This window comes from Camellia sinensis, chromosome 11 (genome assembly GCF_055761805.1).
Source record: "Camellia sinensis isolate YWXY chromosome 11, ASM5576180v1, whole genome shotgun sequence".
NCBI lineage: Eukaryota > Viridiplantae > Streptophyta > Magnoliopsida > Ericales > Theaceae > Camellia > Camellia sinensis.
This window is the reverse complement of record NC_138971.1, coordinates 96,514,721-96,533,476: the sequence shown is the minus strand read 5'-3', so window position 1 is coordinate 96,533,476 and position 18,756 is coordinate 96,514,721.

The following is an 18,756-nucleotide window of genomic DNA, read 5'->3' as shown; positions in this document are numbered from 1 at the left end:
AGCTCTCCCTTGCTTTTGTACTTTTAGATGGCCAAAATACTTGAGTGTAGTCTTAATCTCCGCAAGGATTGCGTCGTTAGCCAAAGTCTGAATCTTCTTCAACTTTTTGCCTGCAAAAACGAAGGATTAGACTTGAAGAGAAAGCCGAGTAAAAGAAAGATCAACAAACATAAGGAGTTACTCGGCCACCTGGTTCACCACTCTTTTTGGGAATGAGGTCTAGGCGATCTTCGCCCTCGCCGAATTCCTAGTTGTCGCGGACATTGACCATGACATCGTCAACTCGTTTGCCAGAACTAGCAAGCATGGTTACCAAGTGATGGTCGGTGTCCTTGGCCTTGAGAAAGTAGCGCCCGAGCCGACCTGAGGATTTGGCCAGAGCGTAGCAGTGCCGAATAGCCAGAACGCCGAGGTTGATCCTAAGGCGCCGGTTCAGTTCTACGATTCCCATTATGATTCGAAAGAAATTCATATTGGGTTGAGAAGGAATCAGACCCCAATGGCGGAGGACGACCCTAAGAAATGGGTGCAAGGGAAAGCGAACCCCGCCCTCCGCAATGGATGGGAGAGGAAAGACGATGGTATTTTGGTCTTCCCTCTCCATATCAAGGGTATTGTCCATCACTAGAGATATATGAACATCATCAGGGATAGAGAAATGTCTCTAGAACCCAAAGATACGACCCTCGGGAAGGAGGTCTTTCAAATGCTTAGCCATTGTAGTAAGGATACGGGTATTCTAAATCAAAAATGAACACGGAAAATAGGATTACAAAGAGGAGAAGAAAACTTACGAGAGGTAAAGGAGACATGGAGAGACGGGAAGAAGTTACAGAAGATGCGAGATAGAGGAGGAATTCCGGCTGGCAATCCAGGAGGCCCTAATATTCAAAAAGTGTGCATTCGAAGAGACTAGAGTTTCAAATCGTAATAAATGCAAAAGATGCATGAATGAGGCGGGAACGTATAATGATGACCGAAAGGCCTGTGTTTTGACATACACATTGGGATAGGTGAAGCCACCTAATTTATGTTTCACTTGACTTTTCAAATTCGAAACCAAACACACCAATTAACTGCCGTCAATGGGGAGTTTGGGGGGCAATTGTGGGAGCCGAATAAAGGGCAGAGTCAAGCGTACGCTTCGAAGGATGGACATTTGTTCAGCTCTAATCTGCACGGTTAGGAGGCCAATTACAATTAACAGGCCGAATAACTATGGGGCCGAATAAACAACGGTTAGGAGGCCAATTACAATTAACAGGCCGAATAACTATGGGGCCGAATAACCAAGCGGTTTGAGAGCAGAAAGTGGACCAGGCCCCGAGGCCCAGTAAACGAGTATAAATAGAGGAACAATAGTCAAAGAAAGGTACATGAGAACTATTAAGCTTCACTTAGAATATAAGTAATCTTAAGGGTAGAGACTGACTTGCCCGTCGGAGTGTTAATTCTGGCACCCCCGACCGGAGTGTTTATTCATTTTCAGGTGACCAGAAGAGGATCAATAGCGTCCCCCAGGATCATAAGAGAATTTCCAAACCACTTCCCCACAATATATATATCATCCATTCCAAATCACACCGTCATATCATGAGATTAATACATATTCAAACCAAAATATAGATATACATGGGTAAAAATATCTCTACCTCAAGGTTGTGAGAGAAGAGATGAAGACCCAAAGAGTGAGCTTACGAAATAACACGATCCAATCGGTTCAATGTGTAGCTTATGGTGACATTAAAAACATTGATAAAAGGACTAGGATGGATTCTTAGTGAAAAATAGATAAAATCTAGGTTTACAGGTCTAGGGTTTCGGGTATGGAGGACAAGGAGAGAAGAAAGGAAGAAAAATGAAAAATTTGGCCTAAAAAGTGACTTTAAAATGACTGATTTCAAACAGACTGCTCGAGCGGCCAAAGCTTGGTTCGAGTGGTGAAATTAACATCTTAGAATCTCAAAACCTACACAGACTGCTCGAGCAGTCAAAAGTTCGCTCGAGTGGACTTGCTTCCACCACAGGTACTCAAATTTTAAACGTGCATAACTCCCTCGTCCGGACTCCTTTATAGGTCGGTCTTATGTTTAAATCCTCACATCTAGATTCAAAGTGTGGAAAGGGAAAAAGATAGAAGAGTGAAGACTGCTCATAGGACAATTATCCGAATCAATGTTTTTGGTTCAATCCTACTTTACTATTATAATACCACCCCAATCATTACTCTAAAATAAATCAAAGCGGCTACAAGTATGATACTAAGAGTGTGAAGAGTAACCTACTAGTCCAAGGAATACGAAGTGTTACAACGAATATGAGTATTTCGCTCTAATGATAGGGCATTCAGTTGTGGTAATTCTCCAAACTTTCCTCTTTCGAATCAATTTTTATACTTGGAAAAATTTCACTGACTATTTTCCTTCTTTGCAGGCCATTCAGTACGCTCATTCCAACATAGTCAAGGCTGAGTTGATGAAGAAAGACTTGACAAAGAAGAAACATAAGGCAATAAACTTCCTCTTTAAACTCAATAAGGCTAAGCGAAAAATTAAGAGTCAATTGGACAAAATTAATGCAGCCAGGGCTAGGGAATGCAAGGTTAAGGCTGCTACTAGAGCCGCCGTGTCTATTACTAAGGCTATCAAGGAAAAGGCTACCAAGGCCGAAAATAAGCTAATTGAAGCCTTTGCTATGAAGGAAGCCAAAATCAAGGCTGCCGATGAGAAGACCTACGAAGAAGGGCAGGCCGATGTGCGGGAACGATATAAGAAGCAAGTCAACCTGACCTACAACAAGGGTTATTATCTCGGCTGGGTTGCCGCCCTCAAAAAGCTGTCGGTCCCCGAGGACTCACCTGTTTGGGATCTAAACACTCTTGATGTGCCCTTCATTCATTCCCTTGTCTAATCCGATGAAGAAGAAGGAGAAGAGAAAGATGAAAGCACAAACGCTACTACTCTTTGGGCCAAGTCCCCAACTCTAACTGATTAGGTCTTGGACCTGATTGAAGAGAACGATGATGAAGTTTCCAAGAGTACCTCATCAAAGAAGGTCGATATCTCTACAGCCGACAAGAGTATTGAAGATACTATAAAAAAGATAGACCAAGAAGTCGCAACTGACGTCGAGGCTGAGAAGGCCACTACACTGTCTATTGAGGCTGACACACTACCAACAGTTGAAGTGGAATAGACCAAGAACATTGCCCCAACATCCAGTGCTTAGGAATTTTTATTTTTTTTCCTTTTTTTTTTCTCATATGTTGTACTTTTTTCCTTCTTTTTTGAACAATCTTCTATTTTTCTAGCCCGAAGTGCCTTCTAATATACTAAAATAATCTTTCCTTTGATGAATGCAAGCAAGTTCATTTTCACTAATGTGTTGAACCAAGTTTTACTCTTTTCAAATTACAAACCAATATACAACTCATCTTGTATATATGCTCACTAATGTGAACATAAGTTAGAACTTAGGTTCATATTAGGGATACATCATCTAAATCTTCCCTAATTCTAACTTGGACATCCATGACCAGAGTCATCATGTTTAGCGCGTCTAAACAAAACACTTAAGGCTTAACCTTAGTGCATCGAGAGTACTACATACCTCGGCTTTTCATACAAACTAGCCAAATCATGGTTGGTTTCATCTTTTTCTTTTTTCCTTCTAAAACATCTCTTTGACTTAGTTCAACTCTATCATTTTAACAAGCCTAGGTTAAACGTCTTATCCCTATTTGGAGCATCACATCGGCTTTACTTCTATCCGATCTAACAGTATGAATTTAATAATTTCAACAATAGTTTGCAAAATCGAACTAGTATTTTATTAACCAATACTTCGATGAGACGTATTACATCAAATAGAAAATAAGGAAACTGACCTAATGATAGAAAAACTTAAGATTACTAGTATCCCAAGGCCTTAGCAACTCCTTACCATCACAATCTTCTAGCCGATATGCCCCATTACCAGCGACCAAGATAATTCTGTATGGTCACTCCCAGTTTGCGCTAAGCTTACCCTCCCTAGGATCTTTTTTGTTGTCGATGACTTTTCTTAGGATGAGATCCCCAACTTGAAATTATGTAGGATTCTTTTTCTTGTTGTATACCCTGGCAAGTCACAGTTGGTATGCCTACAACCGAATTACTACTCATTCCCTAATTTCTTCAATCAAGTCCAAATCTCGGGCTAAAAATGCCTCGTTTGTCCCATTCTTTACTCCTTGGGTTCTGACTCTAGGAATGCCAATCTGTAGTGGTATAACAGCTTCAGTGCTATAAGCCATGGCAAAAGGTGACTCTCCTATCGATTTTCTCGGCATAGTACGATATGCCCATAGAACATTAGGTAACTCCTTCACCCACTTTCCCTTGGCAGTTTCCAATCTCTTTTTTATGCCATCCAAGATGATTTCGTTAGAGGCCTTGGCTTAGCCATTGCTTTGTGGGAAGCTGGGAGTTGAATAATAGTTCTTGATCTCTTATTTCGTGCAGAAATTCTTATCAACTTCCTGTCAAATTAGGTACCATTATCTGCCACAATGACTCTTTGGGTCTTAAATCTGGTAATAATGATCTTCCAGATGAAACTTATCACATCTACATCTCTAATTTTGGCTAAAGGTCCGGCCTCCACCCATTTTGTGAAGTAGTCCGTGGCTACTAGCTAGTACTTCCTCTGTTCAGTTACCTTGGACAATTTCCCCATCAGATCTATACCCCACTGGACAAATGGCGAAGGATTGGATACTGGATTCAAGTCTCTACCTGGCTGATGTATTACCTTTGACATTTCTTGCACTTCTTGACATAGGCTTTTGTGTCCTTTTGTATGTAGGGCTATCAATATCCTTTTGATATGGCTCTGTAGGCAAGAGATCTACCCCTTGCATGGCTTCAACAAACTGATCTCATATAGGAAGTCTTCTACTTGGAAGGGATGTATAGATCGCAATAATGGTCTAGTGAAGGACTTTCTGTAGAGGTGGCTTTCTACTGAGAAGTAGAACCTTGCCAACCTGAGTCTAATCTTGTGTGCCTCATTCTTGTCTTTTGGAAGCCTACCATCTTTGATAAATTTGACCAAGGGGGCCATACAATTTGGGCCCAATTCTATGCACATTGCCTCATATTCTGAGTTTATGACTGAGGCAAGATTTTCCAGTGCATCCGCATGACTGTTGTTATCTCAGCAGACTTACTAAAACCGACAACTCTTGAACTGTGCTAGCAACTTGATGACCTATTTGACATAGGCCACCATTCTCTTATCTTGAGCGTTATACTTCCCCATTGCTTGGTTCACGATAAGCTGAGAATCACAATAGACTACCCCTTCATTGGCTTCGATAGATGTTGCTAGCTTTAATTTGATAATAAGTGCTTCGTACTCTGCTTCGTTATTTGAAGCCTTAAACTTTGGCCTGATGAACTGTTCCAACAACTATCCATCTGGTGAGACTAGCACCACTCTTGCCTCTACTCTCTGTCGATTTGAGCTGCTATTGACAAAGAGGTAGAAGGACTTGCCGATATAAATAACACAAGGCTTTGGCTTCTTCTACTTTTTCTCTTCTATACCGCAAACTGTGTCTCCTCCAGTTCTTGTGTGCATCATAGGCCGAGGTTCACTGGTCTTGGTTTTGGGCTTGTGCTGAATGTAAACTCAACAATAAAGTGGGCTAAAACTTGACCTTTGATTGCTATCTTTGGTTTGTACTCTATGTCATACTAACCTAGAACTACAGCCAATCGTGCTATTCTTCCTAATAAGTCTCTGTGTTGCAACAAAGACTTCAGCGAGTGCTCCGTGAGCACCGTAACCTTGTGAGCTTGAAAGTAATGGTTCAGCTTCTTTGAAGGAATTACCAGAGTGAGTGTCAGTTCCTCCAAGGATAGATACCTTGTCTCCGTGCTTGCCAAGGTTTTGCTTACATAATATACTGTCTTCTGTTCTACTTCTTTTTCTTGGACAACCACGGCGCCAACTGCGTGGTCCAAGACTGCAAAATACAAAAATAGCTCTTCTGTTGAAACTGTGTTTGATAATACAGGTGGGGATGTCAAATACCTCTTCAAGTCAGCCAAGGTGACTTTGTATGCTTCTGTCCGTAGAAAATATGTAGCCTTCTTTTGGAAGAATGGCCTGCACTTATTCGAACTTCAGCTAATGAATCTAGTCAAGGCAGCTACTTTGCAGGTCAAAATATGGACTTCCTTAGTTGTTGGCTAGCTCTTCAGATCAATGATGGCCTTGATCTAATCGGGGCTTGCTTAAATTCCTCTCCTGGTTACCAGATATCCTAAAAACTTACCAGACCCTACTCCGAAAACACAATTGGAAGCGTTTAGCTAAAGCCGGTATGCCTTCAAGAGGTCGAACACCTCCTTGAGGTTGACCAGAAGATCCGAGAGTTCCTTGTTTTTTACGACCATGTCATCGATGTAGACTTCCACGGTCTTCCCAATCAGATGTTTGAACATTTTAGTCACAAGTCTTTGATATGTTTCCCCTACATTCTTCAGTCTGAAGGGCATGACTCTATAGGATTAGAGTTCTTTTGGATTGATAAATGTTGTCTTCTCCTTATCTAGTGCCTACACGGCTATTTAGTGATAACCTCTATATGCATCAAAGAAGCTCATCCTACTATCTCCTAATGTGGCATCCATAAGGTGGTCTATCTTGGGAAAAGGAAAGCAGTCCTCGAGCAAGCCTTGTTCAGGCTCATGAAGTCCACGCAAACCCTCCATTTGTCGTTATTCTTCATATTAATTACCACCGTGTTGGACAACCAGGTTGGGTAGTTCACTTCTCAGATTGCCCGTGCCTCCAACAATCTCCATACTTCCTCTTCAATAGCGTCCACATGGACCAAGGTCGGTCGTCTTGCTCTCTGGATCACCGATTTGGTTGACCTATCCACATTGAGCTTGTAGTAGGTAACCTCGGGGCTGATCCCCGGCATCTCGTATGGTGTTTAGGCAAACATCTCTATATTTTCTTTTAAGAATGCTTCCAATTTTATTTCTTCCTCTTCGGCTAAACCTAAGCTGAGAAGGAAGAATCGCTCTTCATCTCCTTTCTTTACGAGAACCTTTTTCAAAGGTTCCTACCTCTTGTCAGCAGGTTCTTTTCCAACATCACCCAAGACCTCATGGTCTTCTTCTTCTACTTCAGCCATCTATACTTCTCTTACATTGCAAGTGTACTTCATTGTTGCTATGGAGTAATTTACATGTAATTGGTCTCCTTACTTTTTTGATCCTGAACTCTATTGAGAACCATAACAGTTGGTGTCGGGTTGAGAGAACAACCCTTATGGTGTGCAACGAAAGTCTTTCCAAGATAATGTTGTGCGGGGATGGCGTATCGATCACGATAAACTCTGTGGTTATAGTCTTTGTCCCCGCATGAATCTCTAAGCTCGTGGTTCCCAAAGGCCACGTTGGCATTCTGTTGAATCCGACCATAGGGCCGTCAGATTGCTCCAAGTTGTCCTAATGAAGGCCGAGCTCTTTGTAACATCAGACATACATGATGTCACAAGAGCTGCCTTGGTCAATAAGTATCCACCTTACCTAGCACTCTTTGATATCTATGTAAAGTTTTTATTTTGATTTGAAATCTAAATTATGATACAATTGGTAGTTGCCAAAGTAACCCAATCGGAATGACACTTAGATATCAAATTAAATAATTGGAATTTAATAATTTTCTAGGTATTAAAATAATGACTTTGCAAATCGTAATTTTTTAATTAGAAAGACATTAGGTAGGCCCAAAGGTACACCACGTCTAAGTAATTATTGAATTGGAATAGGATAGTTGATGTGTATTCATAATTAAGATTGGAATGAATACTCAAAGGTAATAAATTTACTTAATTGTTAATATTTTATCAATTAGTGCTACTGGTGAAAGGGAATCACCATAATTGTAAATAGTATGCCATTAGATTATCCCAAAGGTAGATCATGGTGATACTATTTATGATTGTTTAAACATGTATTTATCTTGACTAATTGTCAATTATTGGTAAGTCTTAGCACTAATGTAGCGGCACAAATTATTGATTAGAGTTTTTACTTATATTTGTATACATTATTTATTTCAATTCTGAGTAAAATAGATTTCTCAAATTGAATAGAATAAGTTTAGTTTCATCTTGGTATTCTGGATTTTGACTTAATGTTTAAGAAATTTATTGCTATTACGATTCAATCAGTAATTAAAAAAAAAAAAAAAAAAAAAAAAACCGTTCATAAAGTATGAAGTGATCAAACAAATTAAGTTTTATGCTTTTATTATAACAAACATTAAGTTTTAACTTCCTTAAACTGATAATGCTAAATAATGTGAAAGAATGTTTCCAAACTTTTAATAAATATTTTTGCTGGGACACTTATGATTAAGCTTACTGTCATAAAGTTCGATGGTATCCATGGGATGTATAGGTATGTCATTGAATTGTCTAACTTGACTGCTCAATTAAAGAATTTAAGAATATTTGTGAATGAGTTTGTTGTCATGCAACTTATTTTGAATTAGTTATCTCTTTAGTATGGGTCATTTATATTAACTATAATTATATGAATAGTAAGTAGAAAATTAATAAAATACTAGTATGTTTATTCAATAAGAGACAAAACTTAAGTTATTGAGATTTTGGGGATATGGTTTGGAAATACTCTTCTGATCCTGGAGAACGCTCGTGATCCTCTTCTGGACACCTGAAAAGGAATAAACACTCCGGTCGAGGGTGCCGGAATTAGCACTCCGATGGACAAGTTAGAATCCACACTCAAGAATGCTTGTATTCTAAGTTAAGCACAACAATTCCCACCTGCCTTTCTTAGTTTGCTGTTCCTTTATTTATACTTGTTTCTTGGGCCTCGTGGCCAGGCCCACTTGTCACTCATCATCCTCTTATTTACTCGGCTTCATAGTTCGGTATCTATTCGGCCTATCCATTATATTCGGCATCCTTATCGTGTAGGATAGAGTCGTGTAACATCTGTCTTCTATAGTATGCTTCTGATTATTCCAATTATCCGGCTCCTACAATTGCCCCCCAAACACCTCGCTAGCATCAGTTAGTCGGCGTGTTTGGCTAGAAGTCAAAAATTCGGCGGTTAATCTTCTTCCCGATGCGTGTCAGAATGCATACGTGTTTTTTGGTCACTGTGATGTTTTCCCGCCCCATTCATGCTTTTCTCGCATTTATTACGATTTGAAACTTAAGTCCCTTCGAAAACATACTTTTTCGAATATTTGAACCTCCTGGACTGCCAATCGGTATCTCTTCTTCGACGCGTTTTCTGCAACTCCTATCCGTTCTCTCCTTGTCTCCTTTGCCTTTCGTAAGTTTTCTTCTCTTCTTCTTGCAATCCTATTTTCCGCTTTTATTTCTGATTTAGAATATCCTTGAGTCCTTATTAGAATGGCTAAGCATTTGAAAGACCTCCTTTTCGAGGGTCGAATTTCTGGGTTCCGAAGACATTTTTCTATCCTTGAGGATGTCCATCTTTCATTGGTAATGGACAATACCCTTGATATGGAGAGGGACGACCAAAACACAATCGTCTTCCCTCTCCTGTCTATTGCGGAGGGCGGAGTTCGCTTCCCCCCTACACCCATTTCTCAGGGCCATCCTCCGCTATTGGAGTTTGATTCCTTCGCAACCCAATGTGAATTTTTTTCTAATCGTAATGGGAATCGTAGAGTTGAACCGGTGTCTCAGGATCAACCTTGGCATTCTGGCGATTCGGCATTGCTATGCTCTAGCCAAATCCTCCGGTTGGCTCGGGCGCTACTTTCTCAGGGCCAAGGACACCGACCATCACTTGGTAACGATGCTTGCCAGCTCTGGCAAATGAGTTGACGATGTAATGGTCAATGTCCGAGGCAACTGGGAGTTCGGCGAAGGCGAAGATCGCCTAGACCCTATTCCCAGACGGAGGGGTGAACCAGGTCGCTGTATAACTCCTTGTTTGTTAATCTTTCTTTTATGCGGCTTTTTCTCCAAACCTTACCCTTTGTTCTTGCAAGCAATAAGTTGAAGAGGATTTTGACCTCGGCTAATGACGCAGTCCTTGCGGAAATTAAAACTGCACTAAAGTACTTTGGCCGTCCAAACGTACAGAGGCAAGGGTGGGCTGCCTATATTCTCCTGCGTTACGAGCCTACCTACACTAGGTTCTCGGCCCAGACGACATCCCGATCCCAACTGGCGAGCAACACCTTACGACTCTTGTCTTCTCCAGTTTCAAGATCATTAGGCAAATTGGTCTCGAAGCTTCTAATTCGGAGCAAGGCTTAGAGCCGGTTGTCGAGGTAGATGCCGAATTAACGAGGGCGTTCGCTGCCGAGGCCGAAGAGGTCGACGAAGCTCTGAAATCAGCGTTTGAGGCAGCCGGTCTTAACTAGCCTAACTCATCGTCCACTTCGGGTCGGGCGGAGTTTTCCTTCAGAGATATTTTTACAAACTTGGGAGACCTTCCCGGTACTTTTTCAGAGGGCATGGCTGGGGAGAATCTCACGTAGATGGCGAGAAAGAAAAATGCCGAGCGAATGGCCACTCGAAAGAAGGCCAAGGCCACTCATTCTGAGCCTACCCCGGTTGAATCTTTACAACCGGTTACTGGGGAAGAAAAAGCGCAAGTTGTTGTGGCCGAGACCGAGGGGGCTGAACAGCAAGTTACGGAAGAATGGCTGGTTTCAGAAGAGCGGGGCGAGATGGAGGGGACTGAACAGTGGGGCAAAAAACGTTCCACCGAGGGAGGGGCCGGCTCGGAGGATAGCCCTGCTGACAAACGGCCTCGCTTAGAGGAGTCCGACGTGGTTGTCCCCTTTGTTGTTCAACCAAAGATCAAAGACAAGCAAATCTTCTCTAACGCATCTGCCATGAAGAATCCAGCCGTGGCGTTGAGCTTGGCCGCCTCGGTTTCGCTACCGGCTAACAAGGCCACCTTTCAAGAATGGCCGGATTTGGTAGCTATAGTGTTCGCTGCCCAGTCGGCCCTTCTGGTATGTATACGATACTTTTCTTTTTTGCTCGTTTGGTTTGGTTTGCATACGATATTGCTTGATGTGGTGATCCAAACTTGTTTTGCAGACGGTTGGAAGGATAGCCGAACTAGGCTACCGGCAGCGTGATGCCATTAAAAGAATTAGCCGCTTGAAGTTTGAAACAGAAGGTGAAAGAAGCAGGGCCGAGTTCGAGGCGATAAGGGCGACAATGGAATGTGCTCGAGCCGATGCTAAAAATGAGAGGGCTGGGACTGCTGTCCAGCTCAGATCTGAAGCCGAGGATAGGGCGAACGCGAGCGAGAAGTCGCTCAAGTTAGCCCAGGAGGCGCTTTCCAAGGCAGAGGCCGAGTTAGAAGAATTGAAGGCGGCCAAGGAAAAAGCCAAATCTATAGCTTCTACGGGGCTAGAAGCTGGGAAAAGCGCCGCCCTGAAGGAATACGTAGATGAGGTCCCCAAATTCAAGAATCGGGGATTCAAGCATGGGTGGCTCAAAACCCTTGCTGCCACTGGAGTTACATTGGCCTTGCCAATTCCATACGAGCAAGTGGACGTTGAGCCACTTGAGTCTGATCCCGAGGATTGATTTGGGAGACACTCTAGTTTTATTAGGTATCTTTAATTTCAATGTACGTCTTTGTTTAGTGGATTCAAGGTAATTTTCATGTATAAATTAGTTACTATCTGCACTCAATTTATTAATGAAAATTTCCTTCCCGTTTCACTGTTACTTGTACGCAGTTTTTGAATTTAATGAAGGGTTTTGCCTTCCACTACTTTGGGTAACAGTGTAATCTTGGCCATTATATTAGTTTAATTTCAATTTATCCAAACAAGTAAATCGATTCATGAAGCGGCTGCGGCACTCAGGCCGAATAGATTGATGAATCTGCCCTTGCCCCAGCTGGTTCATGAATTTCGAACGCCGAATCACACAATATTGATGAGTCGATTCATGAAGCGGCTGCGACACTCAGGCCGAATAGATTGATGAATCTGCCCTTGCCCTAGCTGGTTCATGAATTTCAAACGCCGAATCACACAATATTGATGAGTCGATTCGTGAAGCGGCTGCGGCATTCAGGCCGAATAGATTGATGAAGCTGCTGCGACACTCAGGCCGAATAGATTGATGAATCTGCCCTTGCCCCAGCTGCTTCATGAAATTCAAACGTCGAATCACGCAATATTGATAATTCGATTCGTGAAGCGGCTGTGGCACTCAGGCCGAATAGATTCGTGAAGCGGCTGCGGCACTCAGGCCGAATAGATTGATGAATCTACCCTTGCCCCAGCTGCTTCATGAATTTTAAACAGCGAATCACTCAATATTGATGAGTCGATTCGTGAAGCGGCTGCGGCACTCAGGCCAAGTAGATTGATGAATCTACCCTTGCCCTAGATGCTTCATGAATTTTAAACGCTGAATCACACAATATTGATGAGTCGATTCGTGAAGCGGTTGCGGCACTCAGGCCGAATAGATTGATGAATCCGCCCTTACCCCAGCTGCTTCATGAATTTGCCCTTGTGGAAGTTAAGACTGCCTAAATCATTATTTGATGGGGGCACGACTCGGTCACCTTCAGGCTGTTGAGGTTTCGATATTAGTGAGATTGCCTTGGAGGCGCTGCCCTCGTTAGGGAATCAATGAATGAAGGTCCTATTTAAGTGCTCAGTGAGCAACTTAGTCCAGGTCTTTGACAAAGGATAAACAAGCGCGAACGTTGAATAGACCCTTGTTTAACAGCAAAGGGGAAGCGAGGATGCTAGCTGAGCTGGAAGGAGACATGAATCGAAGTGGCAAACCTTTGCGCTTGGGAGGTAGGATTTCAAGGGATTGGGAGAGATGTCAATCTCCTCGTCGTCGAAGTAGGTCACCCAGGAGGGACAAGAAGCCACAGGGCAAATCCCTGCAACCCCATTCTGGAAGGGAGCCCGGTGAGAACCCACGCCCATTGAGTTTTGCAGTCTTCGTGGGAATAGGCCCATGATAGATGCGGACCTGATCGTTCGAGATTCAAGTGTGGCAGTCGAATTTGCTCGATAGATTTTTCCTCCCGAGGTCCAGCAGTCGATGGTAGGTCAACAGGACTTCGAAGTGTTTCGTGAAGGCATTCACGGTGCGGTGAAGGGCCTCTATACCACCTACAAAATCGACATGCGTCTCCGTGCTTCCCGCCGAGAAATAGAGAAGAGAGATGAACGCATCCGAAGTTAAGAGGCTCGCGCGGAAGCGGCTGAGCATGAGCTAAGGAAGATGGAGGCCGTTCAAGCACAACCTGATGGATAGGATAACCCAATCGTGGAAGAAAGGGTTACCCAGCGGCTTATCAATACCGCTCTCGCCAATTGCGACACGGCGAGCATGTTCGCGATGGAATCCACGAAGGGGAGGGCCTATGAAAAAGGCTTCCACGATGGCCGGAAAGTAGGGATACATAGGACCAAGGAAAAGCTCGCCAAGGAAGTTTGCCGATGCAAAAATCGTGGATTTTAGCATGGTTGGATCAAGGCGCTTCAGGCCAAAGAAGCTCTCCGAGCAGCGGGCGTCGACTCGGCATTGCCACTGTACCAACGTAACCATTTTCCGTTTTCCGCCTTTGAAGTTGAGCAGAGTGAGGATGAGGACGACGCCGTACAAAAAATATTCGATGTAATGTTCGAACGCAGATCGTGTTCATAATTATGTAAATATTGCCTGATTGAATAAAACGTTCTATTTTAAATGTTTCAGTGTAATTTTCATTCGGCACACGCGTGTTTGCATGTGTTTCATTGTATAAACATTGACCGGCTCGAATCAACTAGGCGTTTTAATTCCGAACGGTTATATGCCGGCTTGTCATGAGCGTTCTTCACTAAATATATTTTTGGCGTGTCACACAAGGACAATTGCGCCGATGAGGTTCCGAATTCGGAGGCTTAACCGGCCCAAAGGTGTTATGCACCAGGGGCTCCTAACCCGAAGACAGTCAACCCATCTATAATTGTTGTTTATATAATTAGGCCATTTTAGCCAAAGATTGATACATGGAGTGGCTGTGGCCAATATCACTCGGCGTCCGTCTTTTGGAGTTCAATGTTGATGAAATCGTCTCGGGGCCAATGCAAGGATTGTAGAAATAAATCGCCTTGGACTTTTTGCTCCAGTGACTTCGCTTACTGTGCTCAAACTCGATTTAAAATGATTTTGTTCCATGGGGTTAGATAGGTGTGGATGTCGAATAGAGTTTTTCTTCAGCAGCAGAGGAGAAGCTCGGACTCTGGCTGAGCTTGACATTGTAATGAATCGCGGCAGAGAACCCACTTGCGCAAGAGGTAGGACGTTCAAAAAATGGAAAAAACGTCAGCCTCTAAGTCGTCAAAGCAGATCACCTCGAAGAGAGAAACAGCAATTGCGAAGTTCTCCATGATCGCGAGCGAGAAATAAGGCCGACGTAGCACCGCGACCGTTGAGCATTACTGTTTTTGTGGGGAATTCCTTTCTTGTCTTGGATCTTGGCCTTGACATTGTCGATGGCGTTAAAGGTCCCCACCTCAAAGGTGGTTATATCGTCGTTGTGAATCGTGGATTCAAGCACAGTCAGATCAAAGCATTTCAAGTTGCGAGTGCTCTCTGATCTGCGCAGCCGCTTGTACCAACGCGACGCCGTATGAGAATAGACATTGTAATGCTTTAAACGCATATTGCATTTTTTGTAATTACTGTTTGATCAAATAAAATGTTTTATTCCAAAAGTTTATCTCATTCTGAATTTTTGTAGGCTAAATTAAGCATCTTATTTTGAATGCTGGAACATTTTGACTTGTTCATGCGGTTGTACTAGTTCAACCAACATATCCCCGCTTCGACATGTAAATGTTTTCATTCTGGAGGGCGCTCCAAATTCTGAATATTACTCGGCCCTTGAGCGTCGCTTGGTGGCACTATTTGGTCAGCCAAATTTGGAGGCTTTATCGACCTGAAGATGTTGTGCGCCGATGGGGCTCCGAATCCGGAGGCTTTATTTGGCCAATCGTGACATCCACGAAGAGCGCTCTGAATCCGGACGTCATGCGCCGATGAGGCTCTAAATCTGGAGGCTTTATTTGGCCAATCGCGACATCCACGAAGGGCGCTCTGAATCCGGAGGCTTTATCGATCCAAAGACGCCATGCGCCGATAGAGCTCCTAATCCGGAGGCTTTATCGGCCCAAACACGTTATGCGCCGATGGGACTCCGAATTAGGAGGCTTTATTTGGCCAATCGTGACATCCACAAAGGGCGCTCCGAATTTGGAGGCTTTATCGGCACAAAGACGCCATGCGCTGATAGGGCTCCAAATCCGAAGGCTTTATTTGGCCAATCGTGACATCCACGAAGGACGCTCCGAATCCGGAGGCTTTATCGGCCCGAAGACGTCATGCACCGATGGGTCTCCGAATCCGAACCCTTTATTTGGCCAATCGTGACATCCACGATGGGCACTCCGAATACGGAGGCTTTATCGGCCCAAAGACGTCATGCGCCGATGGGGCTCCGAATCCGGAGGCTTTATTTGGCCAATCGTGACATCCACGAAGGGCGCTCCGAATCTGGAGGCTTTATTTGGCCATTCATGACATCCACGAAGCGCGCTCCGAATCCGGAGGCTTTATTTGGCCAATCGTGACATCCACGAAGGGCGCTCCGAATTCCAAATGCTTTATCGGCCCAAAGACGTTATGTGCCGATGGGGCTCCGAATCCGGAGGCTTTATTTGGCCGATCGTGACATCCACGAAGGGCGCTTCGAATCCGGAGGTTTTATTTGGCCAATGGTGACATCCACAAAGGGCGCTCCAAATCTGGAGGCTTTATTGGCCCAAAGACGTCATGCGCCAATGGGGCTCCGAATCTGGAGGCTTTATTTGGCCAATCGTGACATCCACGAAGGGCGCTCCGAATCTGGAGGCTTTATCGGTCCAAAGAGGTCATGTGCCGATGGGGCTCCAAATTCGGAGGCTTTATTTGGCCAATCGGGACATCCACGAAGGGCGCTCCGAATCCAGAGGCCTTATCGGCCCAAAGGCGTCATGCGCCGATGGGCTCCGAATCCGGAGGCTTTATTTGGCCAATCGTGACATTCACGAAGGGCGGTCCGAATCCGGAGGCTTTATTTGGCCAATCATGACATCCACGAAGGGCCCTCCGAATCCGGAGGCTTTATCGGCCCAAAGACGTCATGCACCGATGGGGCTCCGAATCCTGAGGCTTTATTTGGCAAATCGTGACATCCACGAAGGGCATTCTGAATCCGGAGGCTTTATCGGCCCAAAGACGTCAAGCGCCGATAGGGCTCCGAATCCAGAGGCTTTATTTGGCCAATCGTGACATCCACGAAGGGCGCTCCGAATCCAGAGGCTTTATTGGCCCAAAGACGTCATGCGCCGATGGGGCTCCAAATCCGAAGGCTTTATTTGGCCAATCGTGACATCCACGAAGGGCGCTCCGAATCCAGAGGCTTTATCGGCCCAAAGACGTCATGCGCCGATGGGGCTCCGAATCTGGAGGCTTTATTTGGCCAATCGGGACATCCACGAAGGGCGCTCCGAATCCAGAGGCTTTATCGGCCCAAAGGCGTCATGCGCCGTTGGGCTCCGAATCCGGAGGCTTTATTTGGCCAATCGTGACATCCACGAAGGGCGCTCCGAATCCGGAGGCTTTATCGGTCCAAAGACGTCATGCGCCGATGGCCTCCTAATCCGGAGGCTTTATTTGGAGCACTTTTGAACTGGATTGCACAGTGAGTAAACAGGAATCTTCGCATTACGAAAGTGGAAAGTGTACATGGCGAGCCATTCAGAACCAAAATCGTTCCCCACAGGTCGTGTTTAATGATAGAATTTGCGCAAGTGCGTTAGGAGCAAGGCCGCGTGCCTAATTTTCCATCAACCGGCCTCCTATCATCCGGAAATACCTTCGGGAGCAACTTTCCCAGCGTGTAGCGGCACAGCTGGACGCTTTAAACATACGTCTTGGGAAGCTGCTGCTGGTATCGCCTGGAGCTTCCGTGGCTTTTCCTCAAAGAGCCGTCTGACATCGCCGAGACTGTCTCGATTCGACACTTTAGTGGAGTTGACCTGCGTCTCCATTGGTGTCTTTCCAAAAAGGAGATAGCATGATTGTGCGGGTTGCCGAGAACCACGGATTTGCTCAATGCCGTGTTTGGTCGGGAAGCGTAGCAGCTGATGATAGGTGCTTGGCACAGCCTGAATAGTATGCAACCACGTTGGCCGCATGATGAGGTTATACAGTGAAGGGAGTTTGACGACCAAGAATTCCACGTCCACTATTTGGGAGCCCACCCGAACGGGTAACGTGATTTTCCCCAACGGGTACTCTGGATTTGCGTTGAAGCCAAATAATGGATGAGGAGCCGAAGACAGGTCTGATTCATTGAAGCTAAGTTTGATGAAGGTCTCGTAATACATGACCTCCAAAGTGCTCCTCTGGTCTCTGAGGACGCGTTCAACGGTAAATCGGTTCGCATGTAGTTCAATGACCAATGGATCGATATGGGGGAGCGTTATGCTGATAAGATCGGAATCATCGAAGGTAATGCTTGGAGCTTCGTGGGGCTGTTTTGTTTGTGTGCGTTGCTTCGGGGGGGCTGAATGAATTACGTGTATGGTACGTGGCGCTGGAAGGCTGTATATCATATGTATAACGCCGAGGGGAGGTGACTCCTACCTAAGGGCGACAATTTTGATTGTGCTCTTCCGGACGTGTTGCTGGAGCCAACCATCTTGCACCAATTCCTCAAGGTGGTCTTTCAAGGCATAGCAATTGTCTATATCATGACCGTGATCTTTGTGATATTCACAACGCCTGTCCCGCCTTCTCATGTCAGGAGGTCCCACCATCTTGGATGGCTATTTGAAGAACGGAAGATGTTGGATTTTGTACATAATCGAGCTAATTGGCTCTGACAGCTCCGTATATTTCTTGTCAGCGCGCTTTGTATGCCTGCTATCGACCTGCAGTTGCTCATTCGCTTGGTGTGAGCATTGATCGCTGGATCGACGAGAATCCCGTCTCTTGTTTCGTTTAGCTCGCTGTCGTGGTTCAGGGCTCTGAGGTGGTGCGGAACTTATCGGCTGAGCGATTTCGAGAGGGGCCGTTTTGTTGGCCACGTGTCCGGCTTTAACCCGCAAGGCGTCATCTTCCACTTTGCAGTATTCCTCTACTTTCTTCATCAACCCCCAAACTGTTTTGGGGGTCTTCTAGTCAAGGAACTGCGGAGGGCACTATCTAGGTGCAATCCCATTTTGAAGGCAGTGATGGCCATGGAGTCGTTGCAAGCGTCATTAACAAGATTGAAGCATTCCCAATATCGCACCGAATATGCTCTTAGTGTTTCTCCAGGTAGGATTTGCATTGCCCAGAGAGAGTCAGCTTGCTTCAGCTGGACTTCGTTGGTGATGAATCTGGCCTTGAAGGATTTCTGTAGTTGGTGGAAGGTTTTGATCGAAGCCGGCTCCAGTTTATAGTACCACCTGACCGCCAATGGTCCCAAACTGTTGGGAAATATTCGGCACATGAGGGCCTCGTCGCCTGCATGCAATGTCATGGCCTACTTGTAGTGGCGGATGTGGCCGGTGGGGTCTGATTTGCCTTCGTACAAGGTGAACGACAGTGCTTTGAATTTCTTACGTAGCATAGCCTTTGCAATCCGTCGTACGAGGGGATCGTGT